Source organism: Falco naumanni, chromosome 1 (assembly GCF_017639655.2).
Source record: "Falco naumanni isolate bFalNau1 chromosome 1, bFalNau1.pat, whole genome shotgun sequence".
NCBI lineage: Eukaryota > Metazoa > Chordata > Aves > Falconiformes > Falconidae > Falco > Falco naumanni.
The window spans coordinates 118,311,466-118,324,370 of NC_054054.1; positions in this window are offsets into that span (position 1 = coordinate 118,311,466).

The window sequence follows — 12,905 nt, forward strand, 5'->3', positions numbered from 1 at the left end:
ATTAAAAAAACCAAAGCCACTCAATATTGAGATTTTTTTGCCATCTCTGTAACTTTTCATGTCCTCTCTGTATCACACAGAAGCAAAAAGATTAGACACAGCTCTTACAAGTTCATCTTGCTGTGAACCTTCTGCCACTGACAGGTCAGACGACAGCATAACTGAGCCAGGAACAACCAGTGGGTAGGGCTGCCCACACAAGTATCTCTGGCACACCAAGGCAGGGCCTACAGAATATCTGCGGTTCCTTTAATGTCAGAGGCCAAGCAAAACTAAGCTTGTTGGCCTCTGCATCAAAGAGCAGCTCATGCCACATTTTTTGTTTAACTCTAAAGATAAAGCCTGAAATTGTATCAAGGATCTACACTCTTTGGGAACTGTTACATCACCTATTCTGATGACGCCCCCAAAAAAAGAAACTGCTGCTTGTGTATGCTCCCAAGCACTGCACTCCCACAAGGCACTTGTGCCTGCAACAGAACTGTGAGAAATGTGTTGCTGGGAGAAGTAATAATCAAAATTCTGAGTTACAGCTCATACTATGGCATCTAAGAAATCACTCTCAGAGAGCTTGTGAGGAAAGATCAGAGTCGAGTAGACTGCTCACTATTTTCTACTGTCAGAAACTTGTTCAAACCCAACTACAGGTTGCATACCAACACCAAACTTGTTCCCTCATTAAAGACCCAGTAAGCTTTGGGAAAATATGCAAATGTGCAAACCTAAAATCTGGCAAAGTCTCACAGAGAAGCTGTGCAAGTAGACGACGCCAAGAAGTGCCTGAGTTAGAAGACCATTTCAGGAAAGGGCAGAGGACACCTGCAGACTGTCAGCATCCCTACCTGGGCCACCTCCACCAGCCCATGAGCGCAGCTGCTCAGCCAGGCTTTTATCCATTTACATCATACCCTGATGGCCATTACAGAGTGGGAAAAAAACTCTGCTGAATCAAGAACACATGTACCATCAAATATCTTCAAGTAAGTAATTTTAGTATTAAACCATCCTCATGTGGAATATCTAAAAGGACCAGAGTGTCACAGCACTATCAAAACCAGCCAGCTGCAGTAAGGTTTTTACCATCCCAGACCAGGTTAACTTCAATAAGTAGCTCCCACATCTTGCCCCAGCACAGCCACCAACCCCCCACAGGGTTTCAACAGTTCATCTACTGTTTGTGCTGTTTCTCCATCCTCCTCAGGCCAGTCCACCCTGCTTCTTGCCTCTGCTGCATCCAGATTCTTCCTTCTCCAGGCTCCTAGCAGGACAGCCTCTCCTCATTCAGGCCCCCTGCTTCTCCCAGGGTGATCTCTTCTCCCCCTACTTCATGCAGAGCTCCCCTTCCCTACCCCCTTAGAGCTATTTAACTACTCTGCAGGAACCAGCCACAGCTGTACCTTATCCACGTCAGCCAACCCACCGCCCCTGAAGCCAGCCCACAGCTGTATGTTATCAATGTTAATTAACCCAGCTTCATTCCTCTACAATTCCTCTATGCCAGAGAGTATTGGTCTCTGACATAATCTCACATGAGGTGCTCACCATGGATCTGCTGTGAGCACAATGAGCGTATGTGCTTGTCATGACAGATAGAAAGGAAGTAGGCTCTGATGTGACTTATTTTTTGGTGGCATTGCTGTATCTGCATGGGAGGCAAGTCCTTCTGGGAACCTAGGGCAACAGGAAAGAATGTGAAAGGATTAATAACAATTTGATGAAAGCCAAGATAGAAATTCACTTGCTTTTAGAATTCCAAACTACTGTATTCTGAAGTCTGCTATGATTTAAATGCTGGTCACACTTTGTTTTGCCTGACTTTACCTTCCACAGTCCATAAAGTGACTTCTGCACTCAGATCGGTAAATCTAGAACATTTTATCCTGCTTAATATCACTCGCTTCCACCAGAGGTAAGAAAGGCTTAACTGCCTTTGTCCTAGCACATTTTTTTTTTAAGATTAGTATAAACATTTTTAGAAATAAAAAAGTTTTTCAGGTAGTTATTCTTGCCTCTGAGAAAAGAACACACTCTCACTAATTAGCCCCAAAAGAAGGACTTCTCCAGTAACTCAACAGTGGCCTGAAGTGAGAAGGCATGAACAAGCTGCAAAATCTCAATATCCAGTGACATACTGCTAGGGCAGGGCAGGAGGGGATAGGCAATGCAGGTTTCTTTCTGGATCTGAATCAGAAAGGTCCAACAACAAATGGCTTAATAAAATAGCCAGTTGGATAAGACAGAATAAAAAGATGAACACAGATGATAAGTAAATATTATATCCCTTCAGATGTTGGACACCCCGTGATTGTGCAGCATTGGATGGACCCAGAATGGATTTTCCCATGGTACACTGCAGAGATCCCATCTGTGGAGAAGTTCTTTGTTTTCAGGTCATTCGTGCTACTAAAATTTGCTTACAGAAACCCCATTATACTCATAAAGGATGTCCACATGAGTACTTTTTGCACTTTTAGGTACAGGCAAGGTCTAGACACAGGCAGCCTAGAACGCTGCATCTCAAAGAGTATTTTATATTTTAGCAAATCATTTTGTGCAGAATGTCTGTCCATTATGCCTTTGAAGTTCTGTGGCATTTTGGTATTCAAGTAACAATTATGCAGGCAGTAGAAGCTCATATTTCTGCCAGGAAGCCACATTAGATGATCTGTAGGTACAGATCTTCAAAGTGATATCTGTCCCCTGTCACACTCTCAGAAGTGCAGTTCTCAGGGTCTGTATTTAATGGGAGTGGGAAGGAGAAGAGGAACACAAGAGGACATGAGGAGAAGATACGGAAAATGGTCTGGGGAGATGGAATGTAGAGTTTGAAGGCTCTGTCTAGGAAGACATTAAGAGGAAGGGTCACCAATCAATGTTGCAGCTGCTTTCTCACATACAGTAGCTTTCTGTTGCCTTCCAATCCCAGAGCCTCTGTCTGTACAGACTACCAGGTTTTACCAGCTGCTGTTTGCCAGTCTCTTCAATGACATTCTTCAAGATCTTTTATGTCTCTGGCTGCACCCAAAAGCAGTGGAAAATTTTGAATAAAGACATTAAAGTCTTTCCCTCATCCTGCTTATGAAAGGACATCACCAGTGCATTTCCCAGTCCATGCCAGCACTAGAGGTGGCACAATTTATTTTACAGTCCCCCAGATATAAAACATTCTCACAGAAAGAATATATCAGCCAAATTCCACTGTTCAGAGAGAGCATGATGGATTGCGAAAGGAAGAAATAAGAGTGGAAGAAAGAACTGATGCCCAGTACTTTGAAAACTGAATACAACAATGGGTAACTGCCAAGTAAATGAAGAATCCATGTCAGAGTAAATGCTCAGGGTTATGGTATTGGTCTGATCATGACAGGTCAGCAAAAGAACCCATTCAGACCAGCTGGAGAGACATATCTTACTCCTACTTTGCAGTGCCTACTTGTAATTGGTTAGAGCTGCCACCTGTCCTAGGACACCTGCCATGTGTATTTCTTCAGCCATTGCTGAGAGACTTGCTGCTGCATTCTTGTAGGCTCAAGCTCCAACTCTCCTCTCTTGGCAGACCTGACGAAAAATTAACCATGAATATAGGCCACTTGGTATGGATTGCCCAAGAAATGCAATAGTGACTGGTCCTGTGCCCAACTAAAACAGTTTTCTGTTGATAGAAGTTGATGGAGGTGGAGGAGGGACAGGACCCAAAGTCAGGTAAGTCATCAACATCAGTAAGGATGGAAGTTTCTGTTTTGCTGTGGTGGAAGCAGAGGTGCCAGACAGCCCAGAAAAGATTCAGCCTGGGCAACGACCAGCATTACCCACTCAGACTTGGGCAGAATAGAGAAGCTTCAGACCACACCAATGAAGGACATGTCCAGAATTTACAGCCTGGGGAAAAAGAGTCAAGGAGGAAAACTCTAGGAGTCCAGCAACAAGCCAACATCAGACATAGGAAAAAAGGAAAAAGCACCTAAGACAATAATCAAAGAGAGCTTAATGTAAGCTAGACCTCGAACACCAAAATGCCTCAGGAAGAATTTTATAGTGACAGAAAGTGTTACTGTGGGCATACCAGAGCCTGCATAAGTTATTGTATTGCACCTACATATCAATAACCTTTACAGATTTCTTGCAAGTATTATGCTAATGCTAATGCTTCTGTCTAGTGTGTTACCTTAAAATCAGTGAGCAATATTTGCTGAGGATAGTAGCATGAAGATTGTGTTGCTTATGAGTAAACGCTCCTTTCAAAATAGTGCGTTGTTCATATCAATTATTCCCACTTGAAATGTAAGTCATCTCCACAGCAGAATGAAAAGAAGGAAGATAATTTCTCTTGGGGGTCTTGGAAGGGGCAGGCCATAAACGGAGATTTTTTTAGATATTTCAACTTTATTTCATCTAAACTGCTGAAATTACCTGTCTGTCATTTCTGGCCCCTCTCAGCATGGGGGAAGGGGAGTCATATCTTTGCAGCTGGCAGAAAGTGAGGCAGCTGCCTGGTCTCCGTCTCAGGAAGGATCTATTTTCAGCATATCCAAATCCCCCCTCCTCTGTAGGGAATGTCAGCACTCCAGTGCCTTGCTCACACTGTGTTGCTGTGCAGGATGTTCTATATCCAGAGATGGCTGTCAATCAGCCACTTCTTTTTAGCTGTGCTGTGTTCCTTCTGGTGCCAGTGGAGTCCAACCCTGCATAGATGGAAACAGAAATGGCAGAAAGAATTATTCACAGGACTCTCTTTGCTTTTCTTTTTGCATCCAAACGTTGTTGGCTCTTTCAGGACTGTCTGCATCATCTAGCTGAATCTTGGTTAGGTATGGCACTCAGACACGCAGACTGAATGCAATCTTATTGTAAATTTCCATACTCCAACCATTCTGAATTTCTTTTTATAATCACCTTCTCTTTTGCAAGAATACTTTTTGTGGTTTGTTTTGTGGTTTGTTTGGGTTTTTATTTAAAGTACACAAACATATACACCCCTCCTCTCTCCCAGGATTGTCAACTTTCCTTGGATTGTATCTACTTGACACTAACCTGTGCACATTATTTGCATTTCTCTTTCTTGAATATCATGAGATTACTATCTTCCAGTTTCTCCAGACTGTCGTGGTTCTTCTGAATAGAAGCGTACAATAAGAACATTCAATAACATCAATTTAAGCAACAGTCTGTGTGACTGATCAACAAAACCCCACAAGAGAAGATGGCTCAGAGATAGTAAGCAATGATGTTGGGCTCAAGAAGCTCAGGAAAGAAAGTAGGAAGTGATCACAGCTATCCTGAAGGGAGCTGAACTTACCTCAACACAAAAAGGACCTTTGCTTTAAATAAACAGCTGTTATAGTAGAGTAGCACAACTGTTTATGTGAATGATTTTCCCTAAAACAACCAGGAGAAAGTATAATCCTCCTGAGCCATTCAGATGAGACAGGAGGAGAGAAGGGGTGGGGGGAAGCATGTATAGGGCTCAGGCCAACATAGAGTTTAAGATCAATATAGCAATAAGCAAAATTAACTTTGAAGACAGCAATGGGCTTTGGCTGGCTTCATCCCCCATGTTCCTTCCCAGAGACTGGGGATGCCCAGCATCACGATGGTGAGCATCTAGAAACTGGTATTGGGAATCATGTTTGTACTGTGATTCAACTGTGTGTTGTTATCGCTACATTATGCTTGTGTTGGGATTTCCATATTTTGCAGTATCAATCTGCTAAAGCAAAATACTGTGTAATGTCAAATATCTTCAAATAGATACATCTGGTCTTAAAACTTTAAAGCCTCTTTGTGTGGAATATGCAAAAGAGCCTGATCAGAGAGCATTGGAATCTGACAATCCAGAAAATTCCCTTTAAAACACTTTATTTAACAAAAGGGAGATTATAATTATTAAAGTGCTAAAGTAAAACAAATGGCTAAAAGTAGTCCTAAATAGTTTATCAAATTAATCTTCTTTTTAGGTTTGTTTAAAAAATGGGGTTTGAATACTAGCTGTGATAGCAGAGCTAACAGGATCAAGTAGGTACACAGCATTTAGTGTGATGTGCCCGTGCTGCTGAAACACAGCAACTGTTAACACAGTTTCCCAGCATGGGATATGAAGGCATGGACCCCAAGTAAGATCCTTTATTGCATACATAAGTGCTGGTTATATACAATCACTAATCCACCCAAGTTCTGCCCTGGAATATGCATACATGCAGCACAGCACCTTTGCAGCCAGTTCACACTCCACCAAGCTGTTTTCTCCGTCCACGCCCATCTGAGAAGGTCCCTTCTTCCCAGATCAGGATCTAAGCTGTGGGAGGCTTTGGGCATGCCCCTCATTGCAGGCAGGTGTGCACAGAATTGATTTCCAGGTGAGCTCAGGAGAGCCAGATTTAGTGCTAGTTGCTTCCTCAGTACATTTTAAGGCATAATCACTCTGCAGCTTGGCACTCCGACAATGAACAAAGCCTTTTCTTTTATCTCCACATCCAGGGCTTGGGAACAAACAGGAAAAGCCTGCACAGATTCGAGAAAGAGCCCTTACATCCAGCTCACAGACCTCAGTGCAAAGACAACTGAGCTGCAGCTCGCTACAGTGACATGTACAGCGTGACGAAGAAGGCACGTGTTGCATTAGGATATAGGTGGCCTATTTAGTAGCTATATTGTCTGTCTGGAACAGATTCTGGGGTGAACTAATGTATCATATTATGCCATAGCTGCCAGGTCGAGAGAACCAGCCAGTGTTCTCCAGATTGGATTCTGGGAGCAAAGTGTCATGTCTGTATGTGGAGTCACATTGGAGTGAAACAACGAGACATGCTGACAGTAACAACAATTTCAATCTCACCAAATTTCCCCATCACCTCTGCTTGGCCCTGAAAAGAATAATGTGCATCTCCTATAAGCTATTAATTTGACAGCTGTTGATATGAAAGATTTAGTACTTCCAGAGGGGAAAGCCAACTATGCCATGCTCCAGACTGAGATGAGATGTACAAAGAATCTAGGAATCCAGAGTGGAAAATGGCATTATAAAGGTGGGACATAACTGCACTCTTTTCGACTGGCAGGCAAGCTGGCATCCTGATGCTCCCACAGAAGAATCATTTGCACCAGTTCTGGATAATCCCATGTTATGCATGACATCCAGTGACACCCCTGAGATACAGAGGTTTGTTTGGGATCCCTTAGTTTAATAAAAACATGGGCACAACTGACAAAACTGCAAACAATATGCGATACAGGAAATACAGGAACACAAAATATAGATCCTGTAGTGTTTAACATCATCAATAACAAACTGGATGATGGGACAGTACACACTCTCAACAAATTTGCATATAACACAAAACTGGGAGTAGTTGATAAGGATCTCAGCAGCAGGCTGGAGAAAAGGGCTGACATGAAGTCCAACAAAGGGAAGCGTGAAGTCCTGTAGCTGAGAAAGAATAGCCACATGCGTCAGCACAGGCTGAGAACCTGGAAAACAGCTTTGCAGAGAAGAACCAGGCAGTCCTGGTGGAGAGCAATGCGCCCTTGCAGCAAAGGAGGCTAAGCATCCTGAGGTGCATCAGGAAGAGCATCAGCAGCAGGTTGAGGGAGGTGATCCTTACCCTCCGCTCAGCACTGGTAAAAGGGTAAAATAAACTGCAGGAATTATCAGAAAAGGGAATAGAGAAAAAAACCCAAAACAAATCCCCAGATTGCATTGCAATATAAGTCTGTAACACTTGGAAACAGTGGCTGTTCTTATCCCTCATCTCAAAGAGGAGATAGCAGAACTGAATAAGGTCTAGAGAGAAAAATAAAGACAGTGGTTCAGAGATTTGTAGAGGATGGTCTACCTAGACTAGTACGAATAATCGCTTCTGATGGACCTATTCTCAAAAAAGTAGACTATATTTTTATGAAAATTAAAAAAAAAAGAAGAAACAACACAACAAAATTTGTTAATTCTTTTTAACTCGTTTACACTTTGACCTTCACAGCGTTCTGTGGAAATTATTTCTACAGGTCAATTGGGCAATCTAAGAAAAACTACTTCATTGATACCAGGTGTCCCTTAGCTATTTTTTCATATTCATCTTTGCATACCTGCCATTATTTTGTGGAGTTTTTGAGACCTAGGTGTAATCAGCCACTCTCAAAAAAGAAGGGTCCTGTCCTATGTATGTCCTCTATGTCCAGGCCACTCCTGATCTCTGATCAATCTCACTTTTTTTTTTTTTTTTTTTTATTTTGGTTTCTACTACAGACATACAGTTTTCAGTGGAATAATCACATGGATTCCCCAGGCAAGTTGTGGGTGCCCAGTCAACTTAGTAACATAGCGTAGTAATGTTTCCTTGGTTTATATTCTATTAATGTTTCGAGTGCTGCCAAGCCCCAATCTATTTCTTTCTTTTTTGAGCACCATACTTTTTAATTCCTTTGCCTAAAGTTTCTGAGATGTCTGATTAGGCCAGGAGCCTGAACTCATCAAAACTTTGCAGATGACCTGCACAAATAATTTTTGTAAGGTGATGAAATCAGTACTATTATAAGACTATTATATCTCTAAACCTGATCCTACAATGAAGGACAGTTTGTAAGAACACAAAAAAAATTCAGAAACAGATCAGAAGCACAAAGATCTTTTAATAGCCTCCCACAGAAAGGGCCATGATAGAGCACATATCCATGCTACCACTCATGAAGGACCCCACACTGGAGCAAGTGGAAATTTCCTGAAGCAACGGCAGCCCATGGAGAGCCCATGCTGGAGTAATAGAAAAATATGAAGAGGAAGGAGCAGCAGAGAGGAACTGTTATGGACTGACTGCTACCCCCTTTCCCATCTACCTGCACCACTCAGAGGTGGGGTTAGAGGAGTGAGCAAGGAAGAAGTGGAGTCTGGGAAGTGTTAGGGAGAAGCATTGTTTTAATTTTTGTCCTTGTTTCACGGTAATTGAATCTATTTTAATTGCCAAAAATTAAACAAATTTTCCTCAAGCTGAGTTTGTTTTGCCTGTGACAGTAACTGGTGAGCAGCCTCCCTGTCTTCATCTTGACCCATGAGCTTGTCCACACTGTTGTCTGCCTTTCCTTCTCCTGTTGAGGAGGGGAGTCCGAGATCAACACCGTATTACACCATATCACAATGACTTTTCACTGTGGTGTGCTGTGACAAGAGGCAATAGGTACAAACTGAAACACTGGAAACCCCATTCAAACATAAGAAAAAAGAATTTAACAGTGAGAGCATTCAAGTGCTGGAACAGGTTGCTGAGATAAGCAAAACCTGGAACAAAGCCCAGACTTCTACTTATTCCATGCAGCGCTATAACCTGTAGTTGCAACTCCAAGAAAATAAATTTAAGTTACAAACTTTTTTATTATTTCAGTTATGGTTTACCTGTTTAATAATTTTATTTCTGCAAAACAAAAATCACTTAAATCAGATTTTTAGAAAACAGAACATGATAAAATGAAAATTAACTAGAAAAAGTGATGAATGATGTAGTTGTTCCAATCTGTGTACATTTCATTCATCCAGATCCAAGGTGACCTAAACAACATGAAAAACAATACAAAATGCTGACTAGATTAGAATTAGTTTCATTAATAATTTATAAATTACTTCCATTTTGAAACTGAATTTTCAATTGTTGGTTGTATTTTCATCTCATCCTCCTGTTTTTTTTTCCCCTCTGATCATTGCAATGTAGGGAGAATGAACAGAGGAAGCGTTTCTTATTATTTTCTGATTATTTTTACTTAATGTCTTTCTTTCCTCTCTGTAAGTTTTAAAAACTTAAGAAGCCTTCAAAAGTTATAGGACACCTAATGAAGTGAAGAACAGAAGGAAGGAAAAATAATTGTGCTGGAAGAGACTGCTTCTATGATTATATAAATAGGTAGGAGGATGAGGGAAAAAAATTGAACTGTACTAAGGATTTTGACATGGTATCCTACAGCAATCTTATTCAAAAGAATCCACTGGATAGATGAACTACTAGATTTCTTGAAAATCGGCTGGATCCCTGAGTTCAAGGGATAGTGATGAATGGCTTGATAGTTAGCTGTCAATAACACTAGCAAAGGAAGTTAAAGACACAGGAGACAGGAAAACAAGTCATCTTTCATTCTATCTTGAACATGCTGCCTTCCCAGATATTCACCCTAGGAGGTGAAGCAAAATAAAAGATGTCAAACAGACAGCGAGTATGATATACTGCAAGTGTTATCTTTGAACTAGTGTACCCGAATCCAAGTCATCCTCTTTAATTACCATGTGCAGTGTTAAAGAAGTTTCTTCACTGTAGGTACCCTGTAGCAGAGTCTCAGGCATAATCTGAATTAATCAATCTATTCAGTACAGCATCAAGATGCAGCTCGAACTGGGTGCCTCTGGAAAGGGACCCCAAACAAAGTAATTCCTGGGAAATTATACCCTTACAATCCAAGTTTTCCTGCCCCTCATGCAACAGTTCAGTCCAGTAATAATACTGTGGTCTGGAGACGTTTGTTCTTTACTGGGTCTCGTTGCTGTCTCTAGACAGGTCATTTCTTCTCGTATCTCTGAGGTTGCAGCTTCTGCCAAAGAGGGTAGTGACCTTCCTTGCTTCCTTATCTCCAGGCACAATCCAGCTCTGGGACCTGCTTTTACTGAAGTAGGCAAAAGTTTCAGTGTCTCTAGGTGAAAGTTCACAGCTTGCAGCCTAAGGCTTCAGCAAATTCAACTAGTAATGCTAAGCAGTTAAGTCCAGACAGTTTCAGTCCAATATTCCTTAACACAGAGGACCCAAGAAGGAAGCTGAAATACAAAGAATCATTTTGCAGCTACTACTAGACACATAAACGCTGTAGTGTCTGTAGAAGTGGATATTGCCAGGGTCGCAGAGAGCCTTAATCAGAACTGAAAGGATGAGAGGCTTCTTACAGCTCTATGGATTCCAGCTGCTTAGCTTTCAGTTCCTGCACAGCTCAGAAGTCACTGTGTCAACAGCCAAAGGCAAGTTTATCAAAAAAACACAGATCCAACTCAGAGTTAATGTTATGTAGCATAGAAAGAACAGTCAAGTCTGTTCTTTGTTAAACAACTATATAATGCATTAGAAGAGGGGGAAATCTATCCTTTCTTTCTCTCCCTTTATCCCATTTTGCATGCTAGAGGATGAATAAGACCTTTCCATTTTCTTCAGTGGTATTTCTACAAGTACTCAGTATTATTTTTCAGACCGAAACTATAAAGCCTCTGCATTTATTGTTCAGAAAGACATTGCAGCCTCATAAAAGAATACTTGATCTCAGATGTTTCAGTTGTACATGCAGTGTTGGAAACATACAAAAGTTCTTTAAAGCAGTGAGCTGAGAAGACTGGTCATCCTCTCTGAGCCTTCTTACAGTGCTTCGCCTCCCAGACATTTGAGGGAGAGCGTAAGCCTTCAGAATACGCTACAGCATCACAGTACCTCATCCTAGCTCCATGGAAGAACTTCAAATAGCAGATCACAACTAACTCATTGCAAAAGAAATGACAGCTCTGCAGGTCCCCAAAGGTATTCCCAGACTCCTCATTAATCTCACACTTCTATTATATAGAGCAGCTGGAGTGTTCTACTTGTGTCTTTTCACACTACACCCTTCCCACAAGATATAAATTTTCTGCTGTCTAATGCATATCTATAGCACCAGAGGATATGGCCACACCAGATTCCCTGAAGTGGCCATATCCTTAAAATTCCCCGTGAATTGCTAAAAGCCATGTGAGTGGCTTTTTCCTCCCAATTACTTAATGCATCTCTTCCCAGGTTTACCTAACATTCACCTTCACTGGCAGCTATCATGCTTAGTTTAAAAGCTATCTGCACAGCTATATTTGTTTATACATAGATAAATTTGCCTGTCTTAAGACACAATACATTGTAATCAATGTGTTCTTGTTCCTCTATGTAAAGAGCATCCAAAATCTTTGTGAGTTTTGCTTAAACTAATGATTCTTCTTTTGTTTGTGTGTTTTAGAAATGACAAGGCATTTTAAGATTAAGAAAAAAGTTCTTTCTTAATCTAGGTTTGTATTCTTAGGGTGAGGTTTATGTTACTTTTTGTTAATACTTTCTGTTGAATGAGACTTCTGGCAGAATATCTCTACCTGTAATACTGAGGATTTGTGCTGGATTGCTATGAGGGAAAAGTCAGTCATGTCTACATCCTCAGGTTAGAAATGTCAAGACCTGGAGCCTCCCAGGAGTCCTCTAAACGTCTGTGGATTTTGGGTTTGTGCTTGGAGAGGCTGGGGAAGGTGTGTTTGTGGTTAAACCCCTTTCTTGCATTTGGTAACTATAGCCACCATCCAAGGTCTGTACAATAACAGCAAATTGGCAAGCTAAGATTGCCAATAAATGTAAAAGACAAAGGATGCAAAATGCCAGTAATCGCTGCTAATCTGACATTACCACAACTTTTGCTAGACATACGTCTGAGCAAACCAGCACAGCCAGATATGGAGAACAGCAAAAAAACCCCTTTAAAATTCAATTTAATTTTGTAGCAAAACAGCAATACTTCAGAAGAAGGTGAAATATGTAACAAAGTATATGAATCAAGGGGGATAAACAATCTTCTCTTATCTTTTGAAACTAGCCAGCAAAAGGTGAAGGAGCTGTAAATAAGGGCAGTAACACAAGCATTATATGGTTCTGCAAACTTTTGGAATGAGACTATACTAGAGTGTTCCTGTGCTTTATTTTCAGAATATTTCAGAATAGAATCTCCCCAAAGCTCTTTGTAATAGTAATCCTTCTCACTACTGCTGAATCCTGAGACACACAAATCTTATATGTCAAACAGCAATTCAGAGTCAGGAGAAGAGAAGCCAACAATTCCAAGTCCCAGTGTCCTGCTCTATTTGCTGGACAGCACTTCCTCCTTTCAGATTC